This window comes from Thamnophis sirtalis, unplaced genomic scaffold, assembly GCF_051295495.1.
Source record: "Thamnophis sirtalis isolate CommonGarterSnake01/CBP01778 unplaced genomic scaffold, rThaSir2_p1.2 scaffold_5, whole genome shotgun sequence".
In the NCBI taxonomy this organism is placed as follows: domain Eukaryota; kingdom Metazoa; phylum Chordata; class Lepidosauria; order Squamata; family Natricidae; genus Thamnophis; species Thamnophis sirtalis.
The window spans coordinates 33,120,989-33,144,948 of NW_028261385.1; the positions used below are offsets into that span (position 1 = coordinate 33,120,989).

The following is a 23,960-nucleotide window of genomic DNA, read 5'->3' on the forward strand; positions in this document are numbered from 1 at the left end:
AGTACAGGTTGATTCAAATTACTACCTCACTTTGGCATCTTTTAGCATGTCTATTTGAAGTTGGAACCATGTTCTGAGTGTGGAGATCTTTTGGAAGACGTTACTTGTTTTCCATGTCTGTTTCCATTCTCAATATCCTTACAGCTATTATTGTAATATTATTTGAAGACTCCCCAGGAATCTTTGAAATTCTTTGTTAGGTCTTTTCCTAAGGTCTTGTCTTTCCTATCTTTGCCTACTCCTTTTTCTTGGCAATTTCCACTTGTTCCGATATAAAGTTTTCTTCCTTCTCTCTTTTCACATTCATTCTAACAACTTATCTTTACTACATGACAATTCTCTATTTAAATGACCAGCAGTTTGGATAAAAGGTGCTTTTGACCTTCCTCTCCTATCTATTGGTTCAGCTATTATCAATTAAAAAACAATAACACTCTTAAGCTAGGCAACATTTGCATTTTTTAAAAAGTGTTTTCACTTTTCTTTTTAGTTTGGAAACTTAAATTATATGTTCCCCACTTCAATACATATTGGGGCTATGCTTTTCTGCCTTAGATGGCTCTCTTTGGAGAAAGGGAATAATGGAATCAAAATTCATTTTCCAATATTTGGTTTCCTTACAAATACATTACTAAGGAAACAGTAGGACAATATTTTATGGGTTAACACATTTTAATATTCTTGGATTATTTTCCTATTCTGGTCAAGTTGCTCAGACTATCAAGTTTTGGTGAAATTGACTTGTGAGTTTATCCTTAATATTAGTGTAAAAAAAGATGGTATTACTCACCATAAACTTTCAAAATAAGACAAGCAAAGAATGAAATAAACCATCATAGCAGAATCCTAAATTCAGTTATCTTGAAAACGATGGCTTTAGAAGTATACCTTACAGCAGTCTTATAAAACTGGCACTAATTAATTATTCATCCTATCTATTTATGTTCTCTTCCCATTTTGACACTTATGATGAATAATTAAATAGTTTGATCAACACTTTGCAATGTTTCATAGCAATATATTCTTCTTTAAATATTTGTTTCACATGTACATGTGCTTCCTGTTTACAACTGTAACTGCTAAATGCACCATCTAGCAATTTGCATGTTTTATGTACATCCACAGAAACACATTTTTTTAAGCTAGATAGTACATTATTTTATAATTTCTGCCACAAAGAAGAGGGGAGTCAAACTACTCTCCAAAGCATCTGAGGGCAGACAAGAAGCAATGGATAGAAACTAATCAAGGAGAGAAGCAACTTAGAACTAAGGAGAAATTTCCTGACAGTTAAAACAATTAATCAGTGTAACAACTTGCCTCCAGAAGTTGTCTCCAACACTAGAAGTTTTTAAGAAGATGTTGGATAACCATTTGTCTCAAGTGGTATAGGTTTTCCTGCCTAAGCAGTGGCTTGGACTAGAAGACCTCCAAGGTCCCGTCCAACTTTGTTATTCTATTCTATTCTAATTTGTGAGATGATGTGGTACCCTCAGTCACATATAATAGATATCACTAATATAGAGACTGACCATTGGCTTACCTGAAGGGTTCTTTTCTCTGCACCGTGGGAGAGTCCAAGCGACGGGTTAAATCAGTCTGGTTGCCCTGGGACTGAGAAATCTTTTTCCTTGGCCACGCCTCCTTGTGTTACTTGGCACCAGAATTTTGAGATGGTCTGGAACCGTGAAGGCTGGAAGCGTAATGAATCAGGTAAATAAAGTCCAATTTTATATGATGGTCACAAATCCCTGGACTGAGAGAACCAGGGTGGGTTGGACTCTCCCCCGGTGCACAGAAAATGACCCTTCAGGTAAGCCACAGGTCAATCACTGGGGTGCTGAATCTGTGAGACAACTGGTTGAACAGGGTTGGATCCAGATGCCACTCTGCACTGTCTATTGTAGTCCTGCTCAACCAGTCCGCCTGCGTGTTGTCCACTCCCGAGATGTGGTCAGAACGAATGGATGCCACGTGACCCTCTGCCCACCTGCCCAGGCCCTCCACCTCCACCATGAGCTTCCTGGACCTGGTGCTGCCCTGACAATTTATATGGGCCTTGGTGGCCACATTGTCCATCATCAGGAGGATGTGTTGATGAAGAATGTCCCAGTGAAAATGTCACAGAGCTAGTTTGGCCACTCGCAGCTCTAAGAAGTTGATGTTGTAGGCTGCTTCGGCTGGAGACCACTTGCCTTTAGTTATGCGATGTCCCATGTGCGCCCCCCCAACCAGCAAGGCTGGCATCTGTTGTGATGACTACTCTTGTGGGCTCCTTGAACAGGTGTCCCTTCAGTAGAGCCGCCAATTGCCACCACTTGAGAGACCTCTTCATGGTCGGGGGAATCCACACCCTCATGGATGAGTTGCTCCTGTTGGCTCTTTAATGGGGCAGGAGAAGCCACTGCAACTCTCTGGAGTGAAGTCGTGCCCAGAGAACGACCAAGATGCAGGATATCATCTTCCCCAACAGTTGTGATAGGAGTTGTACAGAGACCTGCCTCAAGCCCAGAACTTTGCAGGTCAGGGAAACTAAACTGTCTATCCTGTCCTGGGAAAGGAATACCCTGCAAGCTGAGGTGTCTATCACCGCCCCCAGATGGATGAGTTTGGTAGTTGGGATGAATGACTCTTTTCCAGGTTCAGGGAGAACCCATGATTCCTGAGGGACCTCAATGTAATGTGGAGGTCCCGTAAGCCCTGTTTCCTGGACGATGATTGGATGAGAATGTCGCCCAGGTAACTTTGAAGCCTTACGGGCCTGCGTCTGAGTTTCACTGCAACCACTGACAGAACTTTTGTGAAGGTCCTGGGTGCCGACAACAGGCCAAATGGGAGGGCCCTGTTCTGGTAGTGTCGGCCGGCGTAGAAAAACCGCAGGATCCTTCGGTGTTGTGGCCGAATGGGAATGTGTAGATAAGCCTCCTTCAAGTCGATGGACATGAGGAGGTCTCCCTGGTGAATCCCCACTAGGATAGTCTGCAGGGATTGCATCTTGAACCACCTGTATGTGATGTGACGGTTGAGGTTCTTGAGGTCCAAGATGGCTCTCCACCCCCCTGAGTTCTTGGGCACCAGGAAGAGAATGGAATAAAAGCCCCTCCCTTCCTGATTGGGTGGAACGTTTTCTACAGCATTGATCTCCAGGACATGGTGAATTTCCTGGGTCATAAGTTCCCTCTTGAGAGGGCAAGAAAGGGTCGGACAGCGGATGAAGTTCCGAGGAGGTTGGGAGAGAAACTCCAAGGAAAGCCCCTCCCTGACAGTCTGGAGGACCCAGGCGTCCTCCGTGGTCAGTGCCCATTGGGAAGTCAACAGCTGGAGTCGGCCCTCAATGGGAGGGGAGCATTGATGGTCACTTGGACTTACGGAAGGGCCTGTTGGAGGCCCCACCACGGTTGGACCTGCAGTAGTTGAACTGCTGCCTACCCCTGTCCCGAAAGGACTGCCTGTCCTGGGACCTATCCCCCGACTGACCAGCTGGTCTGTTCGAGGGAGTGGAAGAGGGTCCTATGGACTCACTGGAACGAAAGAACTGCCTCTTGAAATATGGAGAGGATTTACGATCCTGTTTTTTGTTCAGTGTGGGCAGAACTTTCCATTTATCTTTGGATTCAATCAAGAAGGGGTCTAAGACCTCCCCAAATAATTTGGACCCCTTAAACGGGGCAGATGCTAATTTCCACTTGTTCTTCTGGTCCGCCTGCCAGTGATGGAGACAGACGAGGCAGCAGGAGGCGAATTTGGCCGCGTTAAGGGAGGCATCAGCCAAATACTGGGACACCGAAATAATTTTTGTTATATCCTGGCGAAGACGAGTGTCTCCTGCTGGTAGTTTAGCCTGAAGTTCACGGAGCCAAATGACAGAGGCTCTGTTAAAGAAGGATGTGGAGGAAGAAGCCTTAGTAGCCCAGGCCGCCGCCTGATGAGTCTTGTGGCAGGCCTTCTCCGCTTTTTTGTCCTCTGCCTTGAGGCCTTCCAACAAGTCAGCCAGAAGGACTGAATTAGAAGTGAGAGCCACTATAGTAGGGTCTACAGATGGCAGTACCAGGATGTCTTCCAGCGCAGGGTCAACTGAGTACAGCTTCTTGTCTCTACCACTGGGGGTAGCCAGGGAGCCAGGCTGGCCCACTGCCATTGAATGACATCCATAAAGAGATCTGGGACTGGCACCAGCTCTTGTTGATGTGCCTGAAGGTTAAACATGTTAGCGTTGGGGTTAACCGGAGCGGAATCCAAGGATCCCTGCGCAGTCTTAGGTTTGGTACCCACTTGCGTGGTGTTCTTAGCCTTGTGCAAGATGGACTTAAATAGGCTAGGTTTAAAGAGGCCTGAGAAGGCAGGGGCATCCAGAGGAAGGTCCTCATCCTCTGAGAGTTCCTACTCCTCTTGATCCGGGTCCTCAAAAACGGAAGTCTCGCTTAGTGCCGAGGACTCCAGAGATGGGTGACAGACTTGCCTGGAGGTGAAGGGAGCCTCCTGCCTGGGCTGAGAGGAGCTGGGAGTGACAGGTGTTTGGTCACGCCTCTGCATCTCCTGGGCAATGCCCTGGGAGATGGCACATGCGACCACCGCCTGCATGTGGGTTGATAACTCAGGTTCCTGAACTATGGCAGAGTCTGAACCAACAGGGTCCCTGGGAGGAGGAATATGTCAGGCAAAGATGGGATCATTGAGCCCCCCGGGGTTAGGGTCCTCTTGGGTGGGCCCTGACTCAAAGACACACGAAAAAGCAGAAGAGCCCGGTTCAGCCAGAGAACTATCTGGGGAGAGGTCCTGGAAGTCCACCTCCTCATCAATTACGGACAGGCGATCCCCCCTTGGGAGTGGTGGAATGACTGTCCAAACAGGAGGGGTAGGCTGAGGGCACTCCCTCACAGCCTGGCGTTGGGCCTTCTCAAATTGTTTGTCGAGGGTCCACTGCCGCCTCTCTGCATCCCTAGTCGCTGCCATGTACGGTGCCTTATAGGGATGGCTATCCTGACTGCCACCCTGCCCTTCCTTACTCCCTTGCCCCTAGCTGCAGAAGTCCCCTTGCTAGGGGCTTGAGAGGAACCTAGTCTACCGTCAGGGGAGTCAGATGGACCAGGATGCTCCATGGCCTGATGGCACAGACTTATAGGCCAATACAGGTGGAGGTCAGGAGATGAAGGAGACTCTGGTGGTTGGTGCTGGATCAGAAGACACACAGATATTATGGAAGCAGGAACAGTTAGTGGGGGGGAAAATCCAGAGGAGTAAAACTGTGGCTCTGCAATGAGTCCAATGAATCCAGCCACTCGACGGGAGGCGAGAAGGTGGAAAAGCAGCCAAGGCTGCAAGACCAGGCAGAGGGAGGATCAGTGGATAAAAGTCAAAAAATTTACATAAAAATCCTCCCTGTGCCGATGTATGACTACCAGGTGGCCATGACGCCAGCGTCACTTGGGGAAACGCTGTGGGTGGAAGTGACCCAGCCAGAGACCTGATCAAGGCCAGCTGCGGCTATCTGCAGAAACGTGACTGAGAGGGAACACCAATGAGAGAAAAGGCACGAATTTAGGCCCTCCCAATTGGCCGCCATTCCAGTGTGTGGGAGAAGAGGGAGGTAAAGATGGCGACCACGTGAATTAAAGCAGCCGTGCATCCCTCCGCAGCAGGCTACACCCTCTGAAGGGCGAGAAAATCGCAAAAAATAATAATAATTCCAACAAAAAGGGAAATGCCTCACAGCTCCTGTCACACTTTAAAGCAAAAGCAGCAGCTCTCCGCTGCCGTCCAAAAGGCGGCGTGACAAGCAGAGCACCCACCACCACCACGCCTACCTTCGAGTCTCTAGGAGAATTCAAACGACGTGAAACAAAGAAGGGGAGAAAATGAATTGTTAATTATAGACAAAACAAATAAAGGAAAAAGAAAGGGAAATAGTAGGAGAGTCCAAGCCTAGATAAAATACACTGGAGCTCACAAATATAAGTCCTGAACGGGCAGACTGAGGAAAAATTCTGGTGTCAAGTAACACAAGGAGGCATGGCCAAGGGAAAAGATTCCTCAGTCCCAGGGCAACCAGACTGATTTAACCCGTCGCTTGGACTCTACAAGCAGTGCACAGGAAAAACCACAGTTTAATGAATCATTTGCAGGAAGGGGTGCTCATTAAGTATGAATGCCCTTTACATTCAAATTTATGTCATTCCTATACATTTACAATGTATATATCATAATTATATAAATTTGAACAGTTTTCTGGAACTTAATTTGGATTTAGCAAAGTCTAAAATATTATCCATCAAATGTGAAATCCGTTAAACTGAGCTCTTTTAAATGAAGGTGTTACTATGGTATCTATGAGTGGCCTCTAGTGCAACTAAACACGAACATTATCTCAACCTGCTTTTCTTCTTTGCCACTTTTTCTGCACCAGTCATCCTAAATTTGGGCATTTTTCAGATATTTGGACCATTCCAGAATTTCTCCATCAGGATGGCAAATGCTGAGAATTCTGGAAATCCGACCCCACAATTCTGGAAAGTGTCCAGTTTTGAGGAAAGCTGCATTTTGTATTCCCCTTTTGTTAACTGACTTGATTCTCAGTGAGATTGCAAAAACCTTCATCAAACCTCAGTTGTTAGAACTATGAGTGGAGAAGAAATAGAGGAGACATAAAGTAGAGGAGACATGAAGCTTACAAAATAGCAATAGCAATATCAGTTAGACTTATATACCGCTTCATAGGGCTTTCAGCCCTCTTTAAGCGGTTTACAGAGTCAGCATATCACCCCCACAGTCTGGGTCCTCATTTCACCCACCTCGGAAGGATGGAAGGCTGAGTCAACCTTGAGCCGGTGAGATTAGAACCGCTGAACTGCAGATAACAGTCAGCTGAAGTGGCCTGCAGTACTGCACCCTAACCACTGCACCACCTCGGCTCCATTCTATGTCATACAATAGGCTGGCTCTAATCATTAAATGGAGAAAGGAAACAATTTCCAGTCTCAGATGTTGTAGAGAAGCTCACCCATACACTCTATCTGTGCCCTAGGCTTACTCTGTACCTCTAAAGGAAAACTGAGTTTTCATATGTGCAGAATACTCTGCATCATTACAAAGCTGAAATCATATTAATTTACCGGCCCCTTTTGTGCATGGTATGAAATATCAATGGTGGCTTTGTTCTCTTTCTTAGACAATACTGTTTCATGACACTGAGAGCTTATGCACCGAAGACAAATTCCTTGTGTGTCCAATCACGCCAATAAAGAATTCTATTCTCTTCTATTATTGTAAACACCTTAAGATTCTAGTAACCAACAATACAAAACTACAATACATTACTTCATTAATCTGCATCCTTAGGAATGCATATTATGTGTCCATAGTTTTTCTTTTTTTCTTTTCTTTTCTTTTCCTTTCCTTTCCTTTTCATGCCTTTAAGTCATTTTTGACTCTTAAGAACAGCCTGGATAAGTCCCTGCTGTATTCTTGACAACATTTTCAAAAGTAGTTTGCCATTGTCTCTTAGAGAGAGTGCCTGGCCCAAGGTCACCTTGTAAGGTTCATGCCTAAAGTGAAAGTAGGACTCCCAGTCTCCCGATTTGTAGACAGATTGCTACAAATCATCATACACACAATAAAATTAAATTCCTCTTTTTGCTGTCAGAGGCCTTCAGGAGCTTCTTCTGTGACCGGCAAGACTTTCCTGAAGGCCTCCGTAGCCAATAACAAAGCTCCGGGTGGATCTGGAGCTCTGTTATTGGCTGCAGAGGCTTTGCAGGCCTTACCAGCTGCAAAAGAAATGGGCCAGAAAGGAAGTTGTCGGAATGTGCCAGGCCTAACTGCAACTGTCCAAAGGTAAGTAGTAGGGCAGCTCCACCCACTGCAGCTTAATTTTTATCCATGCACCCTGGAGTGGGCGGGGTCTTAATTGGGGTTTATTTGTGGGCAATAGGGTTTATATTGGGCACACTTGTAAAAATCAAGCTAGGACTTACTTTCAGGGTAGGTCCCATTTTGGGGGATTTCCAAATCTTCCTTCCATCTGCCACATGATTCTTGGGGAGTGTGGTGGAGAAGCTTCCTTTCATTGTATGCCCAGCTTTAAGATTTTAATGTAAGCATAACAGAAGACAGGAGAATGACAAAAAATACATTGCAATTTCTAGAGGAGATTCTGGCAGGTCATACTTTATGCTTACTTTAACAGATAATATATAACTTTTAAAAAAGTGCTTCTTCTGTCACAGATAACTCTAAAATGTAGACTTTTGTCTCTGTGATTGTCAAATATATACAGGCCTTAATTAACTTTCCGATAATGTGATTCTTGTTTTATTGTGATTCTGTCGTCAGAAAAAGCCTTTAGTCACATAAGTCAGATCGCTTATCACCATTTTACAAGGCTGCAAAATAGACACAGATGTCACACTTCCAGATAAAGTTTGTAGTCACTGCATTTCATACTTGCACTGATTCATCTAATAAAGGTTCAGATACTGTATTCAGTTATCAGTGTGTAAAATGTTCAGAAGCAGTAACCTCTGAAAATTTCTCAAATTTCTATCCTGATTTTAAAAAAATAAGTGAATCTTTATTGTGAAAAGATACAGGTACAGTAGCACAGGGTAAGTTTTGTTAATTGAAACATGAAGATATTCTATGCTCATCCACTTTCAAACTTCGCTTTTATTTTTGACTGTGCAAATCCATGGTGTACCGTTGTTATACTACAGGGCCTTGAGAATTCCTGTGTTTTATAGATTAAAATATAATGATCAAAAAGCATATTTATCTGTTGCCCAGCTCTAACATCGATGAAGTCATAATGTTCGTGCTGCAGATCACACAATTTTTTTTAGGAGTTGAAGGAGCTGTTGACAGCAGCAATAATAGTCTATGCACAAAAATAGAAGGATACTTTGTTTCCCACACAGAACAAACGGCTGCAAAAGTTGATGAAATTAGCAGAGATGGCTAGATTGACTGCTTTGATTAAAGAAAAAGAATACAATAAATTTTGATTCTACTTGGAAACCGCTTCTGGATTTTGTGTTTGAGGTGGAAAAAAAATGAAACTTTGATTTTGGGTTTTGCTTGTTAGATACCATAGGTTGTATGCTATTATCCTATTATACTGTGCCAAGAAGAAATGGAAGTCAATGCTTTTTTCCTTTATATATGGTAATTCAAACTTTGAGAACCATGCTATAACTTAATTATAGAGTATCACCTTGCTATATTTTTTTTTTAAAAAAACAACACCTTTGAAAATATGACTCTATGTAGGCTACAAAAACCAAAGCAACCAGTAGAGGGTAGCAGAGAACCTGCGTTTTGTGCATTTCTTTATTGTCCTCTAATGGTCATCTAGATTATTGCTGGAAGAGTTATAGCTCATTAAAAAAAAAACCTGCTTCTTCTAGTGTTTTGTCAAGACTAGTCTGTAATTAAATGTTCCTGCAAGTTTGAGCATCTATCACTCATTCTAAACTTGCCAAAAAAAGAAAGAAAGAAAGAAAGAAAACTCTAGTGTTTTAGATTTTGTAGCACAGACCTTTTTAAACAGAGCTGACAGTTTTTAGGAAACAATTGGTCTGTTGCATCATGCTGTTAGGGAAACCTAATTGTGTCTGGTAGTGTATCAGACATGACATGTTGCAATTTAAAAAAAACCTTTTTATTCAGCAGATACAGTATCTAACTGTTTTACCTTTATTTGTTTCTGAAATATTATAAGCTGCCCACTTATATGTTGTGTCTTCAAGTATACACTCATATAAAAAACCCCAAACAAACCAACTATCAACTTAAAAATTACCAGTCACTTAGCCATTCCAAAAGATACTTACAACCCAGATTCATTATTCTAGCAGCATGGCCCTGGACGTCATGTGACTGCATTTTGGGTGCTTAGCAGCCATTTGCCGTATTCCACTGTCACATGACTGTGATTTATGACTTTTTTTTTTGCTGAAAACCAGGGTTTACTTCCAATTTCTGACAAAAAAAATGTCTATTGTAAATTTTGCCAACAATAGGTTTCCTTAATGATTCACTTAACAACCAGTGCTTGTTTTACAACCAGCTTGCTCGCCTAACAACCACCGCAAAAAAAAATGTAAAATCAGTTAGTCATGTCGGTGCTTGACTTATGACCATCATAACATAGGATGTAAATACTGGGCTCCATTACAACTTTAAATTGAAGACTGCCTGTATAAGAAGCAATATTCATTTTTAAGTGTACAGTCCAGAACAAGTGAAACTACATACTGTACAAGTATTCATTTAATTTTACAGTGGTTCTGTTTAAACTTTATATTAACCTTGAAACCAAAACATCAAAACAGTTACATTTCTGATACCTTTAGGATACCCAACACATTAAATGTCTTTGAAAAGAGGACCTATCCATTTGTGTATTGTGATTTCCCCCCTGTTTTTCTGTATGTCATGAGCTTTTTTGTCAGGTGGTTATCTAGGGTTTCAGGTAAGTTTCCATATAATATGGTTGTGCTTTGTGTTTTTAGGATGATAATGTAATTTTTAGTATGATAAATTTACCAGTCTTCATCTTCATTATGCCATATGCAGCCTTCCAGGCTAATAAGACACAAATGTAGTCAGTATGGGCCAGTAGATGGCAAATATAGTCAAATCCATTTTAAACCAAGCAAGTTCATCCTATTCTGTACAAACTAAGATCTCTTATCTGGATATTTCCTTGGAAGCAAACAAACTTGACCTCATATCCCACCTACGAGGAAGCACATACACACAAATACTTAAGATATTCACTCGTAACAGTGGGCAGACTGGTAATGAGTAGCATGTAGTTTGTTGTGAGGGATAACTGTCAAACTAAGCAATATGCTCCTTCATAAAAGCACGCCTCTGCCCACTTTGTTATAGGATGATGAGAGGTGGACTATCAGAGAGACACCAAAGTAAGCTGAATGCAAGGTAGTGAATTATTTAAGAGTGCAAATGGTAGAACAGAAGTAGACCAAGAATAAATGGGGGTGAATAAATATGGACAGAATAGAAAACTGAGAAACAAATATAAAAGAAATATATTGAGGTGGTTTGGTGAAAGAAAAAGAAGGTATAAGAGTGGAACTCGTGCCCTTGTGACCTCTAGGCTGGAGTACTGCAATGTGCTCTACATGGGGCTGCCCTTGAAGAGTATTCGGCAACTGCAGCTACTCCAGAATGCAGCCGCGCAAGCGATCGTGGGTGCACCTCGTTTCACCCACATAACACCTATCCTCCGCGAGCTGCACTGGCTACCTGTTGATCTCCGGGTACGCTTCAAGGTGCTAGCTGTCACCTACAAAGCCCTTCATGGTATTGGATCTGGGTACTTGAGAGACCGCCTACTGCCAATTACCTCCACTCGACCAATTAGATCCCACAGATTAGGCCTCCTCCGAGTTCCATCAGCCAGTCAATGTCGACTGGCAACCACGCGGAGAAGAGCCCTCTCTGTGGCAGCTCCGACCCTATGGAACGAACTCCCCGTGGAGATTCGTACCCTCACCACCCTCCAGACCTTCCGCATAGCCCTTAAAACCTGGCTGTCCCGACAGGCCTGGGGCTAAAGACCCTAACCCTCCCCGAATAGTATGAATGTTGTGCTTTTAACGATGTATTGTCTTATATGTAACTTGGTTTGTCCTCCCCTCCCCCTGAACTGTGAGCCGCCCTGAGTCCCCCCAGGGAAAAGGGCGGCATACAAATAAAGTATCTTATCTTATCTTATCTTAATTGCAGAACAAAGATAGGAAAAGACTGAGAAAAATTCTGAAAGAGTTATAGCTGGGTGGAATGGATGAGGTCTTCAAAAAGAGGCGAGAAGTCTAAAGATTAAAAGATGTTCAAATACAATGGAAACAATAGTGGACTTCAAGGACAGAGACTATGGTGAAGTGCTGTACTGTATAGTGACTGTTAGTATAAATTAGACTGGTAAAGATTTTCTTTATTTTATTCCCAGCACCTGTTTTTAATTTCTTTTCCTTATTATCTCCTCTTCCTTTTATGCACTTTGCATGATGTTGCTTATCACAAAAGAGAATAGCATGATGGTTAGCATGAATGTATTGTTTTAATGTAATCGAGGGAGTGTTGCCTCTGTTTGGATCAACAAACATGATGCAGGAGATGAGCCAGCTAACCTCCAAGGGAAGGGTCAAATGCACCCTAAGTTTGAAGTCATATGCCATCCCCAGAGAGACCTAAATCCAGCCCAACTTGAAGTCCGTTCTTGTAGTGCCAATTTGCCTTGGCTATTAGTAGGTCAGATTCTTGTGCATGGAATAAACTCGTAATGCTTTTGAATTCTATCTTGGCTCCCAATTTCCTGCACCTGACACAAGCAAGTGGAAAGGTGTACTGAGATTCTTCTACAAGAGAATAATCTGGAATAAGTAAGTTTTCCCTCCCTATTGAATGTGCAACCAGCATCTTTCAATAGTTCCCTGTCAGCCACTGCCCTTGCCTTCAGCTGCTTTCCCATCCTAAATGGTGGAATATAACTTCTCTTCATCCTCCAGCAAATTATTGAAAGGGTTTCCTCCCAGCTACACAATAATTTATTAGTGGAATGAACCCAAACAGGTACAGCTTCAAACACATTTTTGTTGTTTTCCCAAAGTACAAGTTCTGACATCACGTGACAGAATGCCAGAAAAAATCAAACCTTTTTTTGGATTTGGTAAATGAGAAAGTTAAGAATGGAGCTTCTGGTTGTGATAAATTAGTATGAGGAAAGTAAGAGAATGAGGAATGTAATGAAAGCCTGGTTGTTGTTTTTTACTGGATACAATCCTACAGATGTTTAAATGGAAAGATCCCGTCGTCAAATTGTTCACATTTCTCATTAAAAATGCATTTCAATCCAATGTTTTTGGTACTCTCTGATAAATGCACAGGATTGCACACCCTAGTGGTTTGTGTAATATGAGTATATTCACAATCATAATGAGCTGTTGCAATTTAAAATTTACAATCAACTCATCTCTATATGTATCTTATTTAAAGAATTTTTTCTCACGTTGAATCTGCACTTTAATACTCTATGAGATGGTCTTTCATTTTCTTAGATTATTTATAAAGCTACAGGCCATATTAAAACCAAGCTTTTTGAAATTTGTGTTTTGGGGCCATATTTGCAGAGTACAGGACTTACAGCCAGAATTGAGACCAACATTTCTGTTGTTAAGTGAGACATTTGTTAAGTGAATTTTGCCCCATTTTACTATCTTTCTTGCCACAGTTAAGTAAATCACTGAAGTTGATAAGTTAATAAGATGGTTAAGTCAATGTGGCTTCCCCATAGATTTTGCTTGTCAAAAGATTGCAAACATTGATCATATGACCTTGGTACACAGCAAACATCATAAGTTTGAACCAGTTATCAAGCATCTGAATTTTGATCACCTGGCCATGAAGGAATGCTACAAACATTGTAACAATGGAAAAAATGGTCAGAAGTCATTTTTTTCCAGTGATGTTGTAAGTTTGAATGATCACTAAGAGGTCTGTGAGGGTGCGCATAAGCGCACCATCGTGCCTACTGTCCCCATTTGTTGATATCCATTTCATTCATACTCATGTTTATTCTTATACCTATTATAAACGTTTGACAAATCAAACGAACAAATAAATAAACTATTGTAAGTCGAAGGCTACCTGTACCTTCCAGCAGGTCCCAAAAGCAGATCAGGGAAGGCTGTTTTGATTACCTATGGAATTCCACTATAGGAGAAAGTTCAGATTGTTTCTTTTTAATCCCTCGCCTTGCCTACTCTTTCTGTCATCAAACTTTTAATGCGAAGACAGACCCGCCTCAGACATCAACGTCGCGCAACACACGAGCCCGAGTACTAAATTAATGTGATTAAGGCAGCGGGCTGCGCGGGGGCGCGCGCACGTGTCTGCCTGCGTTGGAATTTCAGTGGTGGAGTTACACAGACACACACACGCGCACATACAAAACACGCTCTGCGGACGGGGCTGCAGCGCAATCCCGCATGAAGCAACCGAGGCTCTGGCGTCGCCTTGGCCAGTTCCCTTCCGAGCCTCAATAGCGAGTGAGAAAGAGCCAAGCGGTGGGGGAGGGAGACGTCCAGGTCCTACGCTTTCCCCTTCTACTGCGCCCCTCTCCGGGGCCACCATTTTCCCTGCTTCCCCCCTGCAAAGAGGACGGGGTGGCAAAGCGCGAGGGGGGCCGCCACCAGCAACCAGCCCGTCGGCTCCTCCGCCTGCCAGCTAGCAGCGTGACAGCCCAGCCAGGCGGGGAGGCGGTGCTTGGGTCCCCTAGGCGCGGGGCGGGTTGGCAGGGGCGACGGAGCGGAGGAGGAGCGAATGGCGAGCTGAGAAGGGCGGCCAGCCTTTGCGCGGCTAGGGCTGCCTTGGTTGGGACGGAGGCGGCGTCTGCGGGAGGGAGCGGCGCGGCTGCGGTGGAAGGCGAGGGAAGCGGGCGGCTTCTGCAGAATCGCCTCCTTTCCCCTGGCTCGGTGCGGGAGACGCGCGGACACAGGCTCCGGAGAGCTGGCCGCGGAAGGTGAGGAGCGGGTTTGCCGCGGGATTTGGGCGGCCTAGCGAGGGCGACGCCAAGGGGACCGGGACGCTGCGCGGCTGGGCGATATCCTGTGCGGGCTCAGCGAGGCCTCTTGCAAGCCCGGGGCTAGAAGGGGCGCACGAGGCCGCGGGCTTCGCTGCTGGCTGGGCTACTGCTGCTTCTGCCACCCCCCCTCCCCCGCCGCGACGGGCTCGGGGCTGCAAGCGCGGCGCGTGGAAAGCCGCTTCCTATTCCTGCCTGCCTGCCTCTCCTCTCCTCCCCGCCCGCGCTTGGTTGAGCTTTTTGCCGAACAGAGGAAGTTCCAGGAGCCGCTGCAAAGCGCTGCATGGGGTTCCGTGGAAGCCCCCGTGGAAGCCCCCGTGCCCTGCGGCTTGGAAGCGGAGGCGGCTTCGGGAAGAAAATGCGCTTAAGCGTTTAGCCGCCGTCATAATGGTTGCGTTACAGGGCAGCTCCTAACTAACCCCAGGCACGCGGGATTGCCGGAGACTGCGGGCAGACGGCGCTGGCAGCCCAGGGGAAGACATTGCAGGAATGCCCACATTCAACACGTTTTTTCCTGTCCACCGAAGATAATAAGTCCTGGCCGCAGTCACTGTAAATTTACCCTGAATTGCAACAGGAGTAGACGAACTGTTGAAAAGGCTGTTGAATCCGATAAATGCCTGAGTCTCTCGGGTTTTTTTGGCTCTGTAGTTGAAGATAGACATTAATTGCCCTTCTAATATTCTCTACCATTTCCCCGTTTCTTTTTATCCAACGCATCTCGTCTGGGCATCAGTGGCGAGGAAACAGATTGCTATATTATTATTATTATTATATTATTATTATTATCGAGAAGTGAGTGACCCTTCTATCTTGCCTAGAAACAGTCTGCAGGGGCTGTAAACCGAGGTGCTTTAAGACTAGTAAATGCTAAATAAAGCTTGGTACTAAAATTGCACACAACTTATATCCATCACAATTTGGGTGGGTGGGAAGGTTTTGATTACTGCTGTGTACAGTGGAGGTGCCATGGGTTGAATCAATAGCAGTGATATTTTAGGAGGCCTGTGTAAATTTCAGTGAAAAAGCATAGTGAGCTGTTGAGAGAACTTCTTGTGCTGCTGAGAACACTGCTTTTGTCTTTTGCTGCTTTATTAGTGGCATTTGGGAAGAATAGCTCTTATTAAGGAGTATTGTGACTTTCTTGGAAATCAGGGTGTCTGGTTCTGAAAAGAACAAATGAGTGGTTGAAGGTTTTGAGTGCATGGGAGGGACAAAAATCTGGTGGGTTTTTAATGCCAAATTCTTCTTCCCAGCCACTGGAATAGCTGCATGTGCAAATTGTATCTGACAACTTTGTGAGGCAAGGAGTTGTGAATACCAATTCTGGCCAAAAATCTTTGGAAAGCAAGTGGCCTCTCTCTCACTCTTTTGGCTGTTAGGAGACCCTGTGATTCTACATCTGTGGCACATCTTGTGAGAACTGCTTGTGGAATAAAGTATGTATAAGCTAACTAAGTTGGCAAAAACCAAAAATTGGAAGAATGATTTAAACTGTAGATAGGAATTGTATGATAAACCAAATTGCTGGGATTCCTGGTTATGTTTACTCCTGAGAAATCCCACATCAATACCAGGAAATAAATTGTCGCGTGACACTTAAAAAAAAAATCACTGGAATGAAATTTAGGTAATAAATGATTCCTAATTATTGTATTCTATTTTATTGTAGAAGTAATTAAATCTCCAAAACATATTGATGTAAATGAAAGTAGATTAACTTGAGTAGGAGTTATGTTCAAAATAACTTTTCAGAATTGGGACGATTTTAAATTTCTATTAATTATTCACTTTCATACATATGCATTCATTGTTTTGAGACATCTTTTTCTTTTGGTGGATGATTTTTTATTATAACTTTGCCGGCTCCGGAAAACTTTGAGAACTATGTTAGATTAAATTATGAATACAGTCCTAGGAAAAAGTTTTAGGATGAGTGCACCAACTGAAAATGTAAACGCAACTTTTTGCTTTCAGGATGGCAAATGCAAAACGCTGTGTAGTGAATTGGAAAAAAAAAGTTAAGTGAAGTCAAGTACTTTAATATAGTTTGTGTGAACTGTCATTTACTAAATTGCTTAGAAAATCAGAGATTGGACAACTATTTATCTGGAATGGTATAGGGTCTTTTGCTTGAGCAGGGGGTTGGATTAGAAGCCAAGTTCCCTTCCAACTCTGTTATTTTGTTCTGTTCTATCATAATGTTAGGAGCCCTGATATGGAAGTAACTGCTTGGGGTATGTATAATATTTAAAACAATATAAAAATAGTTTGAATGTGTATATGGAAAATAAGTTAATAGCTCCGTAGTGTGAACAATGATTCTTATAACATAATTTTGTCTTCTCGGAAATAGGTTTTACTGAGTTCACTGGGATAATCAGGAAAATATACTTAAGATTGCAGCCTTCATCTGGTGGCATTCTATTAATTTCAGTTACATTCTGGGTTTGTTTGTTTTTAAATAATTTATAATAAAGCAGATCTTTGCAGAGATGCAACTGGTTGATCTTCGTTACATAGGATCATGTTAACTGCAGATAGATAAAATGTGAGCCATATTTATTTAATGGAGGCTCTGTGTTTCTCTTTGACTATTCTAAATCCATAATCCTACATGTATTATCTGGCATTCATGTATATGAATAAGCTGTGTAAAGACTTCTATAATTAATCAGTTCTAGACAGTTTATGTAATCATAGCTATAGGCAATGGCTTAGGTTTGGATTAAATAGGACAGGTCTGTGTGTCTTCCTTCAAAAACGTCTGATTTTGTTTTCTAAATATTAGGTCATGCAAATATACTTAGGCAGAGTACATCAGCATATCTCCAGAAGCAGAACATTGATACTAAGGCTATTGCCCAAGAATATAACTGGGCTTGTCACGCGAAAGTCACTTTCCTCTGATGGGCTGCAGACAAGAGTGCTGTAAAGCTGATAACATGGCCAGTATTGCCAGCTGTGCTAAATATCAGTATATAGAAATAAAGCTGAAGAACCAAAAAGGAGTTGGACAAGAGAATGATGGTAACTTCTATAGGCAAATAGGAGAAAGGGAAATCTTTCATAATAGCTCACCCTGAGCTACAGACATTCTCCTTTATCGGTATTTTCGTAGTAGGCAATATACTAAAATTTACCATGGACGATTGGGTGTAAGAAAGTACTTGTACCTAAGAAAATAAAACATATTCTTTTTCCGTATTATGTATCATTAATCCCAATGGGTTAGAGTTCCTGATAAACTTTGTTTATATTATAATAATCATTTTTGTTTTAACATGTGGGGGACTGAATTGTATCCTACTGTAGCACATTAGGAGACAAAACCTGAGTAATCAGTTTTTGTAGCGTTTAGAGAAGCTATTTGCCTATCAGAATACATATGTCAACAAAAATAAACCCAGAATACTTCCTGACACCCCTATTGAACTCAAAACTATTTCCCAAGAAGATAATAAACATTTCAAAGCATTTAGAATATTTGGGCAAGTGTTAATTTTCTGGTACATAGTGTACGCATATTAAATTGTACATTGGCAGTGTTCCAACATCTCAAGGCAAGGTGTATTTAAAAGTATACTTGTTTCCTGCAGAAGTTAGGAAGGAAAACAATGCAGTTAAAACGACTGCAGAACAATTTAATTCATACTTAAACATGCTCATCCCTTGTGTCCAATTTTTAATTGTGCCTAGTGTGAAAGTTCTAAAATAAGCGGTAGATTGATAAACTTTCAAATTAACATGAAATGCTTTGGTGGTGTGCTTTAAATTAAGCTACAGATTTAAACATGAATTCCCCAATCACTGAAATATTCTCCAAGAATCTGAGTAAAATAATTATTATAGTATAAGGATGTAATATATTTTTGTGTGCCTGCATGCACAAGTGTGTAAAATTTTTTTAAAAAAATCTTTCAGTGGTGCTTTGGTCTCAATGCTTCTCTGTATGTTACTGCCTCTGGATTCTTTTGATACATAGTTTGTCATTATGCATAAATCTCTAAACAAAATACTCTTAGGCAGTGTCTGGAAATGGGCAGAAGTAACTTATCTTAATAATGCATGTTAATTCTTTCATTTGGAAAGCATAGAAAACAATGGAAAAGAACTATTGAAGAGAAACTCTGCAATGCACATGAATAATTAATTCTTTAGATTAAGAAGATAAACCTTGCAATAATCAGAGAAGGACAATAGGCACATTTAAGAAGTCAATTTGCTATTCATGTAACGTTTGGGCAGGCCCTGTTTGTCTTGGTTTTCTGCAACAAACTTTTCAGTTGTGTTAGATGTTGGTTGGTGCAGAAATACTTTCTGATATTTTATATTCATGGACTTTTTTCTAGATGTAACAAACAGCTTGGAGAGGTTGGTAGTGGTATAGTGCTTAAAGTACTGAATTAGAGCTAGTTTCTAATTAATTTCAGGTGAGGGAGCTTTGGGGCAATAAATTTCTCCCAGCCCAAATTGCTTTAGAGAACTGTTTTAAGGGACATTAAAGGAGAAAATGCTGAGTATAGGTAGTCCTTGTTTTTCAATCATAATTGAACCGAGAATTATGATTCTAAGTTGTGGCAGTTAACATGATCACTCCTAATTTTGTGACCAATTTTGCAGCAGTGGTTAAGCAAACACCACAATAGTTTCATGAATCTATTATCCCAAATGAGAAATATTTTTTTTGCCAGAAATGGGAAATAAATGCTGGAAACTGGCAAAAATAACTGGAAATGTGACTCTGGGATATTGCAAAGCACGTAAATGAGAGCAGTGGCCTAGTGCCCCAAATGCAATCGCATGATTGTGGGGTGAGAGGTGACAGCTATTGGAACTTCGAAATCCGGCTATAAGTACCTTTTAGAGAATTTGTCATAATTTTGAATGGTTGCTAAGCAACCTTGTGGAGTAAGGACTACCTGTGTGCTGCCTTGAGCTATTAAATGAATGGCATACAACTGCTGTATCTGAATGGTGAATGCAATTGTTTTGGGTTTTACAACCCAACAGGCCTGGGGCTAAAGAGCTTTTGCCCCCCTCCTCGAATGGTATGGTTGTTGTGTGCTTTTAAATTGTGTATTGTTTTGTTTTATCCCTTATCTGTATCCCCTTCCCTGACTTGGATTGTGAGCAGCCCTGAGTCCCCTTGGGCGGGGGGGGGGGGGGGCATATAAGTGCAATAAATTCAATTCAATTCAAATTCAATTCAATACAAAAATATTGATAATAAATGGGAATAGCAATATGGGAAAGTTAGCTAATAATTATTGCTTAAATCTGCATTTCCCTGGAGTTTCAGGTGATGATAATGAAAATTAAAAGCTATTATGATTGACCTATGGATTATAATTTAAACTTAATTTTCCATTTTAGCATGAGTGATCAATCCAGATTCATAAAAATAACATCTACCTTCAGTTGAACTTGATGGATGCAACCAGTTAGGTATCTTGATAATAAGACAGAGTTTTGAGGTTCTAGCCTTTTAAAATCTGTGTGTGTGTGTGTGTGTGTGTGTGTGTATGTTTTACCTACTAGTCTAATGTAGCATTCCCTGGAGGTCCCCCATCCTAACCCTGCTTAGCTTTTAAGCCAGGTAACATCAGCCAGGTGCTGCCACTTGCTGGGACACAAAACATGTACTTGAAACTATAGAGACATTTCTACTGAATATGAATGAATAATGCTGCCTTACAGAATGGTATCTCCAGAGTTTGAATAGAATAGAATAGAATTCTTCATTGGCCAAGTGTGATTGGACACACAAGGAATTTGTCTTTGGTGTATATGCTCTCAGTGTACATAAGGAGTTCTCTGGTGTCACTGTTCTGTCTTTAGCATTGCTATTGCTTATGAATCAGTGATAAACAAGTAATTATTAAGTATTGTGTTTCTCAATGAAAAGTGTCAAAAGCAGTGTTGGACTTTGCAATATTCAGGTACCTGCAAACCATGCATAAAACTATGAATGAAATGGTCATAGGGTTTTTTTTTCTCCTATAAAAATAGTTTTGTTTTGCTTAGAATTTTTTTTTTTGCCTATGATATGCTGTTGAATTTTTTCCTGGTCTGGTCTGTAACTGTTTTCAGTATTCCATAATCGAATCAGTGGTTTTTTTAAGAGTCGTTCCAGATTTCTTCAAATACTACTACTTTGTAAGTGTAAATAAGCATACATAGGTGTGCATATGACTGCATATGGGTGAGTGGCTCAGTGGTTAGATGGATGGATGGATGCATGACAAATGAATATAAAAAAGAAGATGGGGAGGAACATAGCTTCATCTAAGAAGAAACAGTTATATGGAAACCATGATGCTTCTCAAAAGTTTCATCTCAGAGCAACAAGACATATTTGCACAGACGGCAAGTGTTAAAAAGGTTATTCCGATTTAGAAAAGAAAAGAAAAAGTGACACTATAATTTTGTGGGTTTTTCTCAGTGCAACTGTGGGGAAAAGATTAATAGAGAAAAGAATAGTGAATAATAGCAATATAGTAGTTCTTTAAGATAAAGGTCCTAGCCATAATAGTAAGTTTGACAAGAAAATATATTAATATTTTCATTGTTATAGTGTGACAAAAAATATAAAAGCTATTAAGTATGATTCAGTGCAAAAGATTATCTCATTGTGTATTGTTCTTGGATGTATAGCCAAAAGGAGAAATGTTGGCTTTGTTCAGTTTGATGTTCAAACACAGTTGACCAATGAAGATATGAATTACTGTAATCATATTGTATTGATTAATTATGAATAAGTTAATATAGTTATGTTTGTTGTTTGGCATTAGCCAATTCTGTGGGGAAGAGGCTGCCTGCATGTAGAGAATTGTTGGCCTTGACAGTTTCATGATTTAGTAGAAAAACAGTTTTTTCTTGACTCCTTGAAGATGAGCTGGTTGATTTGAAGGAGGAGGTGAAGTGTGAGATTTAGGAAAGTGCAGAAATGTAGGCTAAACTTGGAGATTGAAAAAACACCACCACTTTGGAAGATGTCTACGGAGATTCTCAGTCATCCAGGTCATGGGCTATTTTGTTCCTGTTGATATAAGCTCTGGTCTGCACCTTTTATGTCAGTGCAAAATAACACCTTCATAAAATATATTGTCTTAATTGTCAGTCCTTCCCTTCCCCTGTGGTCATTCATTGTCCAAATTGCAAATGTATCTAATATTATAAGCAAGTTGATTGGTTTCCTCCTCTGATTTCATTGCCATTTTTCTTATCAACCTGTCATCATCCTGTAGAAAATATCTACCAATCGGTATATATGAGGTGAAGCTGGCATTGTTCTATAATTTTGAAATTTATATATAAATTTAAAATTATATAAAATAAAGAAATAATTGGGAATAAGGTACCCCATGATAAATATGTACTTAATAAAAATTAAAAGTTAACTGAGCAGTGCCAAACATTTCAATTTTTTACACTTTATTCCATATTTTTAATCAACAGGGTACAAAAAACCCAAAATTAAATTAGGCAAGGAGGAGGAGTCCACATAAAATAAATTTGCATTTGCTCTGGGAAGTTGAATTACTCAAAGGGAGTTGAAGTGAGTAAAAGAAGAAACCTATCCAGAACTCCAGTACTGAAAAATTACTGATAGAATTCTAGGGCTCCATGCTGGTTTCAAAGTGGTTAAAAAAAAAATCAGAAATGTAAATACAGACATAGGTAAAAGAGGAGAGAGAACAAGACTACAGGCAGTTCAAGTAAATATTTGTCCTCGTTCTATTTAGTTGCATTTCAATAGATCCCATGGCTAGGAAACCAGCAAGCTGCCAGGCCAAAGTAGACAATCCACCTGCTGAAGGGGAAAGCTTGAACTCATAGTACAGCCGTTCTCCCCACCCCCCAAGTTATATAAGAAAAGGGCAGAGGCCTAATTATCCTCACTAAATTTGAGCATCTAAGTCACTGGAGAGTATTTTATTTAGTTATTTATTTAAATTTATGGGCTGCACATCTCCAGTGCAATTTGGATTCCATAATGGAGCCCATAACCATGATTGTAAGTTGTGAGGATCACTAAGTGGTAACTGGCAAAAAATGCCAAAAGTCACAGTCACTTGATCATGGACACCGCAAACAACCAAAAATGAACCAGTTGCCAAGTGCCAAAAATATGATCACATGACCACAAAGGGCAGGAAGTGCTTGCCATCAGAACTCTGGGACTGGGTCATCAGTAGTTTTAGGAAGATCTGTCATAACTTTGAACAATTGTTTACTGACATTAAGTGAGGATTATGTGTGTAGGGGTGGCTGCGTGCATGCATGCGCACGCACACACACAAGCAGTGCAAAAACGTGGCAACTAATTTTCCAAAACTCAGTACATTTCCCATTATTTGAGCTATTGTATTTTAGGTTATTGAATCGTGTGCAGCAGCTACACATAAAAGTTCTTCGTGTATGACATTTAAAAATTATCCAGGTATGCCCTTTCTTCTCTTCAGATAGAAGGGTGGTGTGGTCTGAGCTCCTCTTTTCTATTACTTTGGAAGCCCAAAGTATGGCTGATTTTTAAAATTGAATGGGTGGGCTAAGGGGTAGATGATAGATGAAAACCTAAGTAAGTCCAAAGTGAGAGGACACATTTCAGGAGAGAACTAGCTGTACAAAACTGCACAAATAGCTCCAAAATACATTTCTGGCCCTAACTACAATAAATCACATGACCTTACTACTAATAGTCAGCAAAAAGTTACAGATAGCTTGAAATTGGTGAGAAAATGTTGGATTGGGGGTGAGAACTACAGTCCTTTTTTTTCCAATATGTAAAGTGATGAGACATGACTATTTAAATCATGGCTGCAGATAAGATGAAGCCACCGTTATATAAGCATGTGGTTTTCATGTTGGGAAATAAGTGGACAGCCTGTGATCCGCCATTGACATCTTTGGGAATACATTACAACAGCTCAACATCTTCTTATGCTACTCAAAGAACATATTACCTTGTGGGAAAACTAGGAAGAAAAAGCTGCAAGTTTGAACCATTGTGACAATAAAAGCCATTAGATCCCCAATCATCTGGTTTGCTTGGCTTCATTCTTGTTTGCTGTAAAGAGTCTTATCTAGCCACATACTATATCTGTGAGAGTTCTGCTTATGTTTTAGCTTAGGGAATGAATTTAGCTTCGGTGTGTAAAATCAGGTGATCAGTGATTTGCCGTGGCATTATGCTGCTGTTATATATTGCATGAAGTGGAAGACCAGAGGTTCTGTAGTTTGAGAAGAGGATTGCATTAAATAGATACAATAATGGCAGCCCTTAAGAGACAATCTTCCATGCTCCAATTAATGTGGCTTCACAATTATATTTTGTTCATTTTACTCTTAGGCT

At 41.3% G+C, this 23,960-nt stretch overlaps 1 protein-coding gene across 5 annotated transcripts in view; it reads left to right on the top strand.

The window, feature by feature from the left end:
• Positions 1-14,377: 14,377 nt before the first annotated feature.
• Positions 14,378-23,960, top strand: part of PIK3R1 (phosphoinositide-3-kinase regulatory subunit 1) — a 105,725-nt gene continuing 96,142 nt past the window's right edge. For all 5 annotated transcript variants that reach the window (XM_087715588.1, XM_087715586.1, XM_087715587.1 and 2 more), the window contains exon 1: positions 14,378-14,542. The gene's annotated coding sequence lies outside the window, so the exon portion shown is untranslated. The remainder of the gene's footprint in view (positions 14,543-23,960) is intronic.